The sequence below is a fragment of the Macrotis lagotis genome, chromosome X (assembly GCF_037893015.1).
Source record: "Macrotis lagotis isolate mMagLag1 chromosome X, bilby.v1.9.chrom.fasta, whole genome shotgun sequence".
NCBI classification, from domain to species: Eukaryota; Metazoa; Chordata; class Mammalia; order Peramelemorphia; family Peramelidae; genus Macrotis; species Macrotis lagotis.
Window position 1 is genome coordinate 63,473,092 of NC_133666.1, and position 15,930 is coordinate 63,489,021.

The 15,930-nt window shown below is 37.8% G+C and overlaps 1 pseudogene; it reads right to left on the reverse strand.

The window, feature by feature from the left end:
• Positions 1 to 11,013: 11,013 nt before the first annotated feature.
• On the reverse strand, positions 11,014 to 12,456 carry LOC141499538 (casein kinase I pseudogene; annotated as a pseudogene).
• Between the last annotated feature and the right edge of the window lie 3,474 nt (positions 12,457 to 15,930).

Sequence of the window (15,930 nt, forward strand, 5' to 3'; positions counted from 1 at the left end):
TCAAATGTTAAGCAGATTCTTTACCAGGAGACAAATTCTCAACTAGTCACCTGAACTGGAGAGAACTTTTTGGAACAGAGTCAGAAGATACAGAAGGACATCAGAGGTTTCCAGGAAAGAAGTGAAGAGAGGAGAGACACTGGAACAATTCCTCTATACCACTTCTTAACTATGTATGCATTGTATAGTCAATGGATCTGTTTTTGTAACCTTCCCTTGATTCTGTAAGTGTGACACCCCTAACTTATGCCCTTCTCCTACATAAGTCTATATATCCTATCTACGGAGAGGCTTATCTCTAATTTAGCTGGACTGCAAAACTTAAAGAAATAGGGGGATGAGATGTTATGATGATAACTGGATCCTTTGTAAAGATGCTTCTAGTTCATACTTATCCAGGTTATGAAGATGATAACTCAAGGGTTTGAATTATTTTGGAAAAAAAAGTGGGGAAAGAAGTACAACATCAATATTTGTATAATCCCTGTATAGAAGGGGTCCTTGACACCTTTCTAGGCCCTGCGAAACTCCTCAGAAATATAAACTTGGCTAGGTGCCTTTGGTTCTGAGAATAATCTGACAGGACTCAAATGCTTGACTCGGGGGTCAAGAGATATACCATAAATTTACTTGAGATTCACAAAGCACCCATGTTAACCTCATCATTCATTTTGCTTTATCTGTAAGATTCCTGCTTCCTCCGAAGACTGCCACCCCTTCCCCAGATGCAGCAGAAACCATTAGAGAGTAAATTCAACTCACTTAATCCTGTGGGGAGCACATGAGTACAGGATTCCCTCTGTCTCGGGAAACTTGTTGAGACATAACAAAAGGACCCTGATCCTCTTCTGTCTTAGTCTAGGCACCAATCTATTCTAGGCCATACATTTGCATATGTTTTAATAGTCTGACAAGGAAATATAGCTAACTGCTATCTCTGCTTCTGACTCCTGATTGTTCACAATAACCACTCCCCCCCCAAAATGCTATGAAACCTTGTTCTCTGGAACCTCAGTACTATGTCCTCCAAGTAGGGAACCCGACACAGTCACTGGCAATAAAATGTACTCCCCCAAATTCATAGCTTGATCTCCCTCTTGCTTCATTAGGTTCAAGAGCACAACGTAGAGAACATATGCTACTCTTTTCATTAAGGAATCATAGAATTTCAGCATCTCTAATTTAGAAGGGACCTCAAGATTTATACTTGGTATAAATCATACCTGGCAAAGAATCCTCTTGATGCCACTGAAGTAGTAATCCAGAACTTTCTTGTATATCTTCCTTAATCAGGAATCCACTATCACAACAGGCAGTCCACTCCAGTGTTTGGCAGTTGGATTGCTGTGAAATTTATCTTTTTGGGGAGGGCAGCCAGAGCACTGCCAGTGGATAGAGCACCAGCCCTGGAGTCAGGAGAACCTGATTTCAAATCCAGCCTCCAACATTTAATAATCACCTAGCTGTGTGGCCTTGGGCAAGCCACTTAACCACATTTGCCTTGCAAAAACCTAAAAACAAAAATTTGTCTTGTTGCAACTTCTACTGATTAAGCCTAGGTTTATCCAAGAAGTCTAATCATTCCTTCATGTCACAGCTGTCCCAATAATTGAAGGCAGCTAACACATCCCCTCTTCTCTCCCTCCCCAGCCCTGACTCTAAGATAAAAGTTATCATTTTTATATGACATGACCTTCAGGCAGGCCTTCCACATTCCCTTTGCTCTATGGGCACTCTCAAATTTACCAGTCCATGTTAAAATTGGATGCCAAGATACAGATTGAACATTCGGTACTATCATTCTGCCTTAAATGCAGAGTGTCCTGAAAGTCTCAGTGCAGGCCAGATGTGATCTAACATCTGGATAGAGCACAATAAGATATTTACTATCCTCTCTTTAATATTTCTGGAAACTCTGCAGGCCATTAAATTTTTGTGGTCTATCACATTGCCCTGGTGACTTCTGCTGTACTTCAGGTCTATGAATACCCCCAGATCCTTTTCACACAAATTGCTTTCTAACATTGACTTGCCTATATTGCACTTGGGAAACTGATTTTTTGAAAGCAAGTCTAAGATTTTACTTATGGGGGGAGAGGTTGGATCTATTATTTCAGTGTTGTAGAAAACTTTTTTGTTTAGGCTCTTTGCAAGGTAAATGGGGTTAAAAGCGACTTGCCCAAGGCGACACAGCTAGATAATTGTTAAGTGTCTGGGGCCACATTTGAACTCAGGTCCTACTGACTCCAGGGCCGATGCTCTACCCACTGTGCCACCTAGCCACCCTGCCATCATTAATATTCCTAAAATTATGCTAAGCATTTTATAAAGTCCACTACCACTACAAATGTTCACATGGATTATTTGTATCCAACCTGTAGAAGAACATTCTGAGCTTGTAACAGTCTGATCAACATTGCAAGATTCTAACACAGTGATCTTATTTTGCTCACTATAATTATATTTATAGACAATTCAACTCAAAAAACACTGAATACTCACTGTGACAGTCCAGGTGCTATACCAAGTGTTTGAAGAGACAGAGATATTAGGAAGATACAGTCTTGCTCACAGGCAGCCCATAGTCTGTTAGGGGAGAAAAGATACAATCATAAAGATATGCTCACAGAGAGTCAGAATGCAATGTTAGATTGAGAAAAATATGACCATTATGGGACAAGGGTAAAAAGGAGTAGTCACTTCAAAAATCTCAGACTTCTAAAACTTACATGTACATGCTGCATTTCTTTCAACAGGTGTCATAATTTTTGGTGACTAAATTCATATTTTATCAAGATATTTCTGCATATAACCTATGTGTGATTCAGGCTTGGATGAATAAATGGAACTTTCACTTTGTGGACCTACCTCAGCCCAATTTCCCATTAACTTTAGTCTAAAGAAGGGATAAATGAATTGAGAAGAAACTGTCAAACTGCCCCCCTTAATCGCCTAACAGACTGATCCCTGGGCCAACCAGATCCACCAGTTGGTTTCTTATTCAATCTAATACTTACCATCCACAAACAATTCTCTTAATAGACCTAGACTGTCGAACTCAAGCCAATTTTCAATCCTTGGGACAAATATCTTATCTAAATTATTATGAAAAAAGTGTCAAATCCAACAATTTTCGCTTCCCAGAGAGTTCTAGGGCATAAGATGAAAAGCAGTAGAGATTCTGCAATAAAAGATTAATATAGAGAAAAGTAATGAACTTTAAAGTGATGCGCTGCTAACTAATTTGGTGAAGATGGCTGATTGCCAGTTTGAAGAATAACACCTTATGTACCAAATGGAGTGCCTCAGAGTTAGAACGAAGTTGACTATGGAACAGTCAAATATTTCATTTATTTGGCATTTCTGTCTTAATTTTTTTGCAAGGTTTTCTTAAGTACTTTCTCGTCAATCAGACTTAAGGTGTCTTCCTTCAATGTGCCACGTTACTACACCAATCATAAATTACATTTCTATAACACTATCTAACTGTATAACCAGCTCACGTTAATGCAAATTTAGAACAATTTAAGACCTTTGGGGTGTATTAGTATTTAGGCCTAAACCTTTCCTTAACATGAAGGAGGGGGGCAGTTACAACTGAATGCTGGGAGTTTCTTGCATGCTTTTGGTCCACAGGGGATCTTTGCCTTGCCTTCGTTGCATTTCCTGCACCTTACATAAGTTATGACTGAGGAAAAGGATTGATTTGAGTCTAGTTAAAGACTTTCTATCTGGAAGGGACAAAAATCCTCTTGGCATATAAGGCTCCTAAGGAGCTTTGGGATCATCACGTAAAAATCCCCACATTTTTCACTAGGCTAGAAAGAGTGAGAGGCTGGGATGCTAAATGTTAATGCAACTTTTATTACCATCTTCTTTCATTTAATCTAGGGACAAATAATTGAGATGCATTAAGGTTCGCAATTATTTTGCTAGTTGAGATTCATGTCCACACCATGAATTTCATACTATTATTAAAAAGCTCTAAATGTAGGACCATTTTAGCTTTAAAAAAATAAATACTTGTAGACCTTTCATTTGGTCCACCTTAGAACTGTCATCAGAAACCCCTTTAACTGCAATGTGTTGCATATGTAAATGCTCAGTTTGTCCTCCTTTCAGCTCTTCTATTTAGAATTATCTTTCACAAACATCCAATACTGATCACTCAGCATGGCATGCATCTGCCACACTGGGTTGTTCAAATCTTACCTAGTAGGGTACAAGCTCTGGAAGGCTTTGTAATACTGGAAAGGTTTTGAGTATGGGCCTCTGAGAGACTATGGATGCTTGTTGGACTGGCTTAAGTACACAGAAGTTCAAGGGTAGGTTGGTCCTTTGCCCCCAGCAAAGGACACAATAAAGAACATAAAAACTGGTCCCCAAAATTTCCTCTATTGGCTTTAATGGGGAAGTGGGACAATGGTGTTAAAATGGGTAGTGGGTGCCAAGAAAATATTAATTTTGTTGTTCTCAAATATGAGACTCTTGTCCAGTAGCCAAGGAGACAGACTAATGGAAAAATGACCTCATTCTAAATGAAACAAGGGAATAAAACAAAAAGAAGCTGTATCTAAACAAAAGACTAGCTCACAGGTTCTCCCTGGAGAGGCAAATAAAGGAGTTAGCTGAGTTAATTCTGGAGGGAATTGAATAAGATGACAGTGTAATATAGTGGATTGGACATTAGACCAGAGGTGAGGGAAACATGAGGTGAAATCCTTTCTGAGATCCTGGGCAACCAGGGGCAAAGTCACTTATTTTCTCTTGGCCTCAGTTTTCCCATCTGTAAAATGAAGTGAACAAATAATGGCGATACTTACCTGATGACGTAATTGTGAAAATCAAATAAGAATGTACGTGATGTGTCTTGCAAGTCTTAAACCATTATAAATATCAATGATCTTATAAGTGCACCTCTATTTCTACTTCTATTCTATTTATCCAATCCTAAATTCTCTCCTTAACTTCGTCTTGCATCTCCAAGACCTTGTAAACATTGAAAACTGGAAGTCCAGAAAACACTTTAAGCTCAACAAATTCAAAACATAACTGGGAGGGCTGCTAGGTGCCATAGTGGGTAGAGCACCGGCCTTGGAGTCAGGAGGACCTGGGTTCAAATCTGGTCCCAGACACTTAATAATTACCTAGCTGTGTGGCCTTGGGCAAGCCACTTAAAACCATTTGTCTTGCAAGAACCTAATAAACAACATAACTGGGGATCTTAGCTCATATGCCCCACTCTGGTTCTGTATTACTGAGGAGGGCAATACCATCCTCCCACTTTCTTAAGTTCCTAACTCAGGACTCAACTGGACTCCCCACTGTCACTCACCCCCCATTCCCATATCCAAGCTGTTGATGAGGCCAGTTGATTTCACCTTTTAAAAATTCTCAAATGTACCCCCTTTTCTCCCCTGACACTGCTACCCTGATTGTACAAATCCTCATCACATCACACCTAGATTTTTGCAAGTCTGCTGGTCTCCTTCCCCATTTCAATGCACCCTCCATTGAGCCACTAAAGTGATTTTCCTGAAGCTAGTTGATCCTGCAACTAGCTCCCCACCCCTCTCAAAAAATCCAGTCCCTATTGCCTCTAGCATCAAAAATAAAATCTTCCTCATCAAATGGAATATCATATAACAACACGTCTCATGGAATATTTCTTGTGCTAATAGTAACTCAGTCAATAAACATGAAGCACCTAATCTTTTTACGTCTTTTACCATAGCATTGATGGTTCTATACACAAGCAAGACCCTCCACATCTTCCAAATTTGGAGATTTTCCATGGCTCCCCTCTTGAATCCTTTCCGTTCTCATCTCTGCCTTCTACTTTCCTTCAAGTCCCAACTAAAATCTCACTTTTTTTACAAGAAATTTTCTCAATCCTGGTTCTTATGTCTTGCCACTCTCATTTCAGATTTAACTTTTTCTGTAGCTTTTTGTCCATTCTTTGCCTGCTAATGGCCCCATTAGACGAGGACCTTTGTGAGAGTAGGCACTCTTTTGCCTTTTTTATATGCTCCCCCCACTTTGCACTATGTCCAGCACATAATAGGTGCTTCATATTTATTGACTGAGTTACTATTAGGACAAGAAATGTTTTGTAGCACATAAGATTATCTCATATTCCATTTGCAATAAGACCGTAAAAAATCATGATAGCCTATGCTCTAATAGCTATTGCAGAAGAGGAGGTAGGAAACTTTTTGAAGATGTAAGTTAATGGTATAAGTCAAATCCCTACATAGTTGGATAGTCATGGAGTTATGTATATACAATAGTAGTGCAAAAGGTGTCATTAGGGAGACATTCCATTTGGAAAAGTAGTCTAAGCACTCATCAAGAGAAGGGATAATCCGGGCAGAGCTTACAGGTTCCACCTGGATCCCAATTAGTTCAAGGAAATGAGAAAAAGGGCTTCAAAGCATTAGTTTGATTACTCCCTTACCTGTCTCTGCCCACTCCCTGAAAATGTATGAGGAGGCAAGAAAACTGATTAGAATATGGTTAGATTACAAGCTATAATATGCCCACATCAGTGAAGTCAAAAATCCAAAACAATGAAGTACTCAAAATAAGATTTTATTTCTCATTTTTAAACAAGTATTCCAATTGTTTGAACTGTTAAAAAAAACTGAAACTTATTTTTAGAATGGTCAACTAGCAATCCAAAATCAATTTTCAAATAATACATTTCAGTTCTAGTTCTCTTGTTAACATAGATCTTTTAGTAAATAAATTTCTCTCATAGCTTCCTTTTATGGAAATGTGCATAATGCTCTGCAAATTCATAACTCTTATCTACATGTATTATAAATGTACAAAGTTTTACATAAAAATGACAATACAATGTGACCACAATGCATTTAAAATAGCTGGAATCTGATTTGACCAATCCTATACTCCAAGTCTGAAATACATTTTTATATGATTCCTTTTGCACAAATGAGACAAGAAAAAACATACATTTAGTGTAATATGTTGTCCTAAATTCAAAGAACCTTCACAAGACTATTGATAACAAGAAAACATTTCACTTTTTTTTTTTTAAAGCAATGGGGTCAAGTGACTTCCTAGGGTCACAGAGCTAGGCAATAATAAATGCCTGAGACTGAATCTGAATTCAGGTCCTCCTGACTCCTGGGCCAGTGCTCTATCCACCACATCACCTAGCTGTCCCCAGAAAGAACCATTTTTAAAACATTAAACAGGTTCCTACATGACTGGGTGTCCTAAAGGATAAGCAGGCACAATGTTCCTATAAGATATACTCCCTATTCTAGTCCCATATTCAAGGTTAGGCTCATTTCAGTTGCCTTTTATACAGGTCACTATGGGACTGCTAATTTATAGTTAGTTCCTGTGTTAATGAGGCTTCTAAATCTATGTAACAGGGCAGATGCCAAGGTTGGGCATGGGTTGGGGAACAGATGACTACATGGAACAATGGTGCAGGCTAGGAGTGGCTAGGTGGCATAGTGGATAAAACATCAGCCCTGGAGTCAGGAGTACCTGGGTTCAAATCCGGTCTCAGACACTTAAGAATGACCTAGCTGTGTGGCCTTGGGCAAGCCACTTAACCCTGTTTGCCTTGCAAAATCCTAAAAAAAATGGTCCAGGCTAGTCACTTGGAGTCTTGGTGTTAGACTACTGTATCAACACAGTAAATGAAGCAATCTATTACTAAAAAATAGCATCAGAGAATCCTTTTGTCCATAAAGTGGTTGGTTGCATTCCTGACCGAGTTGTATTCCCAGGGAAAACCTCTGCAACTTTAAGAATCTGACCACTTCCAAACCTGAAAAAGAAAAATGAAAATCAATCCATCCCTTTGAAGGAGTGAATCTCAATCCTCAGCACCCCCCCTACCTCTATATCCCCCTTCTGGTAGCAACTGGTAAATAAAAACACAAATGACAACTTTTAAAATGCAAGATCATACTATTAGTACATGTGTATAACAGTATGAGATCAAAGCAGTCTCTTAGAATGATTACACTTGCTTATTTCTTGAGACATTTAGATAAAGTGAAATGGCAAATTTCCACCATTACAGAAAAATTTATCCCCCTCCCCCACATTAAGTCAACACAGTAGAAATTGCAATAACCTTCCCTATCTCTTCTCCAGATATCCCCTTGGTAACATTACAAAATTCAGCAAGTCACAGCACAAGTGTCCAGATGATCCAGTCTTGAATGTTGTATCTTCAGCTAGAAACATCACTTTTGTGTAAAGCTGCAATTTGAATTTTGTCAAGATGTTCACAAATTCACCCAATTTCTGATTCTTCTCAAACTGAAGAAAATGCATATTCGTCCACTGATGACTGGAACTCCACTTCTGGTGCAGACAAAATGGTCACATATTCAAATTGAATACTTTCATCTTGCTTTAAAGTGTTCAAACAGTTTTAAATTAAAAACTCAGGCTAAAAAAAAAATTTAAAGACCTCAACTTTCTTTTTCAAATGACAATTCGAATAAAACAACTAAATTTCTGGAAAAGTTTACCATCTAAGGGTATAATAGATGAAAGGATAAGCCCTGGAAAATATTTATTCTAGCTATTACCAAAATCGAATTATGTTTTTTTTTTCCTTTTACATAAATTTTATGTAACAATAACTTTGAGAGACTAATTTCAACTGATGAAACAAAACCAATTAATAGTTCAACTAGGCTAAAAAAAAATCCCTAAAAATGCTGCCTATCTCCAAGAGCTCATATATTTTTAAGTCTGGAGTTCTGAAATAAACCTTAAATGGATAAATATGGCAAGTGTGAAATTATTGCTGAGTCATTTTTTCAAATTAAAAAAATTTCATAGGGCATTAAGAGACAGCAAACAATTCATTCCATATTCAGGATTTGACAAAATTAATGTCCATAACTCTACATTTACACAAAAGACCTGGAAAGATTTTCAGACAGCAGGGTTTGGGATGTTTGTTTTTTGGTTTTTTGTACATTTATGAGGACATGCTATGTAAATTGTTGATGTTATTACCAGCAATCATAATGATAGGCTTCTTTTATCCGTCTCTCTTATAGGTGTCAGTTAAAGGAAGAAAATGTTTAAGAGGACCCAGCCAGGCAGCCTTACCTTTCTAGGGGCAATAATCATGTGAACACCTCATAGAGTGCAGTCAGGAATTGGTATCGATAGGATCACAGCCATTTCGCATGGATGTCGAAGTCTACTTTGTTTAAAAGGCTGTCGACACTTCTGTTCTAATTTTCTGTAAGATTATAGCAAATCAGTAGAGAGCTACTTACTCAATAACGACAGGAGGTACCTGCATCCAACCTTCACAGGTGCAATAGTACTAAGTAGGGAGACAAAACAAGACCTATTCATGTCTGTAACAAGGCTAAATCTAAAATGCTCTGCAAAGGAAGATGATCAGCGTCCCTTAAACAACTATTAAGATTGCAGGAGATGCTGTCACTTATAAATTAGCAAGTAGGATTTTTTTCCTTACAGAAAATTCATTTTGAAATTCACTTATTTCAAAAGCAGTTTTCATTTCCAATGAAACCATAATTTTCACAGAGATTGCATTAAATAATTATTTATCTGGAGGTTCAGCTGGATAATGCTTAGTAAAGGTTTTTGTTTTCTTTATAGAAAATTAATTTTAAATTAACTTTTTTTAAGGTTTTTTTTTGCAAGGGAATGGGTTTAAGTGGCTTGCCCAAGGCTACACAACTACGTAAATTACTCTCTGAGGCCGAATTTGAACTCAGGCACTGCCGACTCCAGGGCTGGTGCACTACTCACTGCACCACCTAGCTGCCCCAAATTAACTTTTAAAAAGTTTCCATTCCTAACAAAACAACAATTTTTCCCAATCACATTTAATAATAAATGTAGTTATGGTTATTAATGATAATATTAATTATTATAAAAGAAATACTTCTATGAATTCTATGTAAACTATAATTATATAAATAAGTATAAAACAAAATCAATAATCAATAATTACTCATTATTAATAATACATGTAGTTTATTATTAAAAAGGACATACCTAGAAGTTCACCTGGATGATGCTTAGTAAACTCCTGCGGGAATTCTGCTGTTCCTTGTAGTAAGCACGTGGATAGTCTTTGAGATGCTTAAAAAAATAGCTTCGGTACTTGCTGGCTTGTACTCATACAGGGTATTTGAGTTTACAACATCCAAAGTTCCAAGACAGGAGGAGAAAATCAGGGTGGTCAGTTGTGGGTAGTTATAAATATTTCACCTGGGGTTAAAGACTGTTCACATAGCCTCTGAAGGAAATCTCAAAGTCGGATATTTTAAAAATGACTTGTGCCAACCACTTAGGAAACTCATGTCTTTGAAAAAAAAATTTATTTTAGGTTTTTTTTGTTTTTTTTTTTTTGCAAGGCAAACAGGGTTAAGTGGCTTGCCCAAGGCCACACAGAAAAAAAAGGGCTGCGGTCCACACGCTCCATCTCAGGATATGAAGAGTAAGTTGATATTAAAGTTAAGTTGGAAAATCTTGCCCTAACCATCGGCAAGTGCCCACGTTGGTAGTTGTACACTAGAGAGGAAAAACTAATGAACTTTTTTGTGTTTTCTGTGCCGAGCTTAGATATCCGCCGAGTTTGGGCCCAGAAGATTTTGCTTACGGCAGCGGTTTATGGTGAAATCAAGTTCTTTTTTGGTTTTCTGAAATTAAGTTCTTCATTGCTTTGTAAAGGCTTTTGGTTTTTTGCTTTCTTGCAATTAAAGGTGTTTCTTTTTTCCTTTGTGAAATCAATGGTTTATTGTTTGCTTTCTGAAATTAAAGATTTTTTTTCTTTCTGAAATTAAAGATTTTTTTCTTTCTGAAATTAAAGGTGCTTCTTTTTTTCTTTCTGAAATTAAAGGTGTTTTTTTTTGCTTTCTGATATTAAAGGTGTTTTTTTTTTGCTTTCTCAATTAAAGTTCTTAATCAACAGTTTGCATGAATAATAACAGTTTTTGAAATTGGGTGACATTTCTCTTCCGGATCTTTTGTTATGCCACCCTGGTCTTCCTGCTTAAAAATCTATTAGCAGGTGACCCTGCCTCATCACCCTATAAGGCTTACCTGACTGCATTAATCTCTGCTTTGTAAAGGTCCAGTCAAAAGTATAATCACCTTGCTGATGTGGTAGGGTTACCATTGTGTAAACTTGTTTGAATAGTTGTCTCAGATAGGAATAATCAGGAGTTTCGTCAAAGCGCAGAGCACGGCAGTACTTCAAGTAGGTGGCAAATTGTGGTGGAAAGCCGTAGCATAATTCTTCAATAGTGGTGGATATCTTTTTCTCACTAATCTTTCTATATCTCTCCAACTTACTTTCCCCCTGCAGTCCCTGCCAGGGAAGGCGTGCTCTGCCAAAATATATCAGCACATAAGCAATCGTTTCCAAGTCATCTCTACGGCTCAGTTCGATTCCAAGATGGGCATTGATACTAGCATACCTGGCGGTACCAGTTAGGCTTCTATCGTCTCGGTACCGGATATGTTCTTTGGTTTTGTTATCCTGGTAAGGTTTAGCTAAACCATAATCAATGAGGAATAGTTTGTTGCGGTGCCGTCCCATGCCCATCATCAAATTATCAGGTTTGATATCTCGGTGTATAAAATCCTTACTGTGAAGATATTCAATTCGGGCAAGCATCTGGTCAGCTAACATCGCCAGAGTCTTTAAACTGAATTTCCGAGAGCAGTAATTAAAGAGGTCTTCCAAGCTAGGCCCCAGTAAATCTATAATAAGAACGTTGAATTCTTTCTCTTCACCATACCAATGCATGTGGGGGATGCCTACACCACCCTCAAGCTTTCTGTAGAGATTGCTCTCCCTCATTAACTGCGGGTGGGAGGTACCCTGGGATTCCAGTTTCACGGCCACCTCCTGGCCCGTTAATATATTAGTTGCCAAATAGACCTGGCCAAAGGCTCCGGATCCAATCTTTCTTATTAGCTTATATTTCCCTCCCAAAATAAAATCATCTTCAGGGTCTATCCTACAGGCCATGACCAAAGTTACCCCCGAAAAGTCTGAAAATTAGAAAACCTCCAGAAAGTCAGAAGATAGGTTTAGGGTTGACCAACACGAGGGCTAAGGAATATAACAGGTGCAAAGCTTAAATAAGAGAAAAAGACGAAAAACGCTTGGAAGAAACCAAGGATACGACCTGAAGGAGCAGTGGCTCTCGAAGTTCTGACTCGCGAGAACCAAGCCCCGCCTCAATTCAACCGGAACAATACCCTATCCGTGTGAGAGGGCGGGTTCTAATTTTTATTGGCTCACAATGGGCTCAGAGCCCTGTCAAAAACCTAAGCTCCGCCCATGGCAGACATTTTGTGCCTTCCTGTGGAGCACTCTTTTTTGTAGGTTTTCGCAAGGCAAACGGGGTGAATTGGCTTGCCCAAGGCCACACGGCTAGGTAATTCTTAAATGTCTGAGGCCGGATTTGAACCCGGGTCCTCCTGACTCCAGGGCCGGTGCTTTATCCACTGCGCCACCTAGCCACCCCTGAGAATACTTCAAAAATACAATAAAATGGCTACGAAAGTACCCAGGGGAGGCGGCTAGGTGGCGCAATGGGGCGACTAGGAAGTAGGAAGACTTGTAGAGTGTAGTAGAGTGCAAAGAGGAGCCTCAAAGAAAAAAGCGGGAAAATAGAGTTGGAAGAATAATTAGGCTAGGAATTCAAACTAATAAATTCATCATGCCTCCTCTCTCCTCCAAGCAAAATAAACAATGAACGGGGATAGCAGGACAAAATGATTAGCAGAGAATTGGAACGGAATTGCAGTATATTTATCTAACAGAAATGAGCCAATCGAGAGTTTCTATATCAAGTCAGGGACAAAAATTACGTCATGAGCCAAAACAACAGCTCCCATTTAAAGGTCCATACAACTTGACAGATTTGATCCTCACAATAATGTTGTGAGGAAGCGACCCTTTTTGTCCTTTTTGTTGTTGTTGTTGTTTACAGAAGGGCAGGCAGAACATCTGAGCCACTTTTCCTTTATTACCTTATTTTTACCTCATACATACTCTGAGGAAGGTAGCAATGTTCATTTTATGAATGATAGAACAGAAACAATAAGCTACTTTGCAAATGCTCTACCATTTTCACATCAGAACAGCCTTACCCAATCACTTAAGGTTTACTAAAGGAGACACTGAGGCTCTGCTGTTTTTCACATATTAACACATTTTTACCACAATGCATTGAGGAAACACCTAGCACTGTCATATCCACTTTAGAAAGTAGAAAAAATGAAGTTGTGAGAGCAATTTCATTTTTGTCCTTGAAAAGGAAGATAAAGTTCTCAGAGACTCTTCTAGAATCTTCTCATTATACTTTGCAAAGAATCACTGAGGGAGAGGCAGCTAGGTGGTGCAGTAGATAGATAAGGCACAGGACCTTTAGCCAGGAGGACAGGAATCCTGCCACAAACACTTAACAATTGCCTACCTATGTGAACCTGGGAAAGTCACTAAAAAAAATAAAACAAATACTTTAAATAAATAAACTGTAAAAAAATAAAGACCTCTGAGGGAAAGGTTGACTGGGTCATTTTTTTTAAGAACAAAGAAAGAGATCCCCAATATCACCACATTTTTACCTCACAAAAATCCCACGAGGAACGGTTCTTTATTTTCCTGTCCAATTTCCAAAAGAGGAAATTTAAAACCTAAGGGAATTTTTATGTTATCCCATTTTTATCTTACAAAAACACCCTGAGAAAGTGATGGAGCTTGTTGTCTCTATTTCCGAAAAGAATATACAGCGGATCTCAAAAACTTCACATATATTTTAACTTCAGAGTTACCTGACAAAAATCCTCTGGGGAAGTGTTGTTGCCGCTAAGTTCATTTTCCAATAGAGGAAACTGAGCACTTTGGGTATTTTTCAAAGATTACTCACTGTATTTTTGCCTCTCAAAAACTCTTAGAATGGCCTGTTCTTCTTCTGTCCATTTTGTAATCAAGGAAAATGAACTTTTTAAGCTATCTTCCTGCATTATCCTATTTTGACCTCAGATCAAACCTACCTTTTCCATGGGAAGGAATGATCATTGTTTTTCCTGTTACTTTTAGAAAAGAGAAAGATCAAGTCCTGAGGTACTTTTCACGTGAGGAAAGAAAGTGCTATGAAAACATTACCTCATTTTTACCCCACAAATATCCTATGAGTAAGGATCCATTATTTTCATATCCATTTTACAAAAGAAGAAACTGAAACACTTGAGGCTCTTTTCAAAGATGACTATTTTTTACCTCTCAAAAACTATTTCAGGAAGGTATGTTTTCAAGTCAGTTCACACAAATGCCATGTGAAACAGCTTATCTTCATTTTCAGGAAAACCATACTGAAACTCTCAGGTACTTCACATTTTTTACATCAGTGTGACCTCAGAAAAATTCTCTGCGGGAAGTGCCCTGGTTGACATGTCCATTTATAAAAGGGAAAAGAATCACTTGAGGAATTTTTCATATATTAACCCATTTTTATCTCTCAAAACCTCAGGAACTTTGTTTTACTTCTATCTGTTTTAAAGTGGAGAAAAAGAAATTTCTTTCACATTTTACCCCATACAATTTTTGATCTTCCTATGCGAAGGGGCGACCATTGCTTTGAGGTCAACTTTACAAAAGGAAGAACTTTTGAGGTACTCTTCACATAATACCTCACTAAACCCTCACAAATCACCTCCAAAAGAATGGCCATTGGTCCTTTGCCTTTTTTTTTATTTTTATTTTTTTGGTCCTTTGCCTTTTAATAAAGAGGAAAATAAGACTCTGAAGCACTTTTGAAAGATTGCTTCAATTTGAAAATCCTGTTAGGAAAGAAGAGTCCATTTTTTTCAAGAGAGAAAACTTTTATTTCCATATTCTTGTCAGAATGTGCCATTATTGTCATGTTAATTTTTCTGAAGAGAAAATATATTTACAGGGTACTGTTCAAATATTTTGTCCATTAAACTTCACAAAAAAACTCTGTGAGGAAGCATCCACTGCTGTCATCTACATTTCTGGAAAAAAATGAACTGAAATTCTAGAGTATTTTTAATTTTTTTTATCTCAAAAAAAATCATGTGAGAAATCAGCCATTATTGTCTTGATATTTTTCATATATTACCTCATTTATACCAGACACAGACTCTCTGAGGAAGAGCCCTCTGCTGTGATCTCCATTTTAGAAGCCTGGAATAGATGATTTTCATGTCTATTTAACAGAAGAAGAAATTAAAATTCTGTGGTACTATTCATAAATTAGCTCAATTTGTCTTTTAGAAAAGCTCTTCAAATCTATGTGACATGATTGCACATATATAACCTATCTCAGATTACCTGCTCTCCTAGGATTGGGGGATAGAAGGGTGGGGGGGAGGAAACTTCACAAAAATGAATGATGACAATTATCTTTACATCTAATTGGAAAAATAAATAATAAAAACAAAAACATAAACTCCAGGAAAGGGTCATTGTTCTTCCATTTTACAATTAAAAAAATGAAGCTCAGAGTTATTTTCGCCAATCGCCTTCTTTTGAACTTCAGAACAATCCTGTTATAAAACTGCCTATACTGGCATTTGTCTTTCCTAGAAGAGTAACAAAATTTGGATTACCTTCCATATACATCACTTCATGTCTATCTTGAAACAACCCATGTGAGGATGGGATCATTATTTCCATCTTCATTTAGCAGAAATCGACACCATAGTTCTGAAGTATATTTCCTAGAATGCCTCTCCAGCAAAACGCTTTAGGAAAGGGACCACTGCAACCATTTCCTTTTTTATTTATTTATTTTTTTGTCCCATTGATTTTTGCAAGGCAATGGGGGTTAAGTGGCTTGCCCAAGGTCAAACAGCTAGGCAATTATTAAGCATCTGAGTCTGCATTTGAACTCAGGTCCT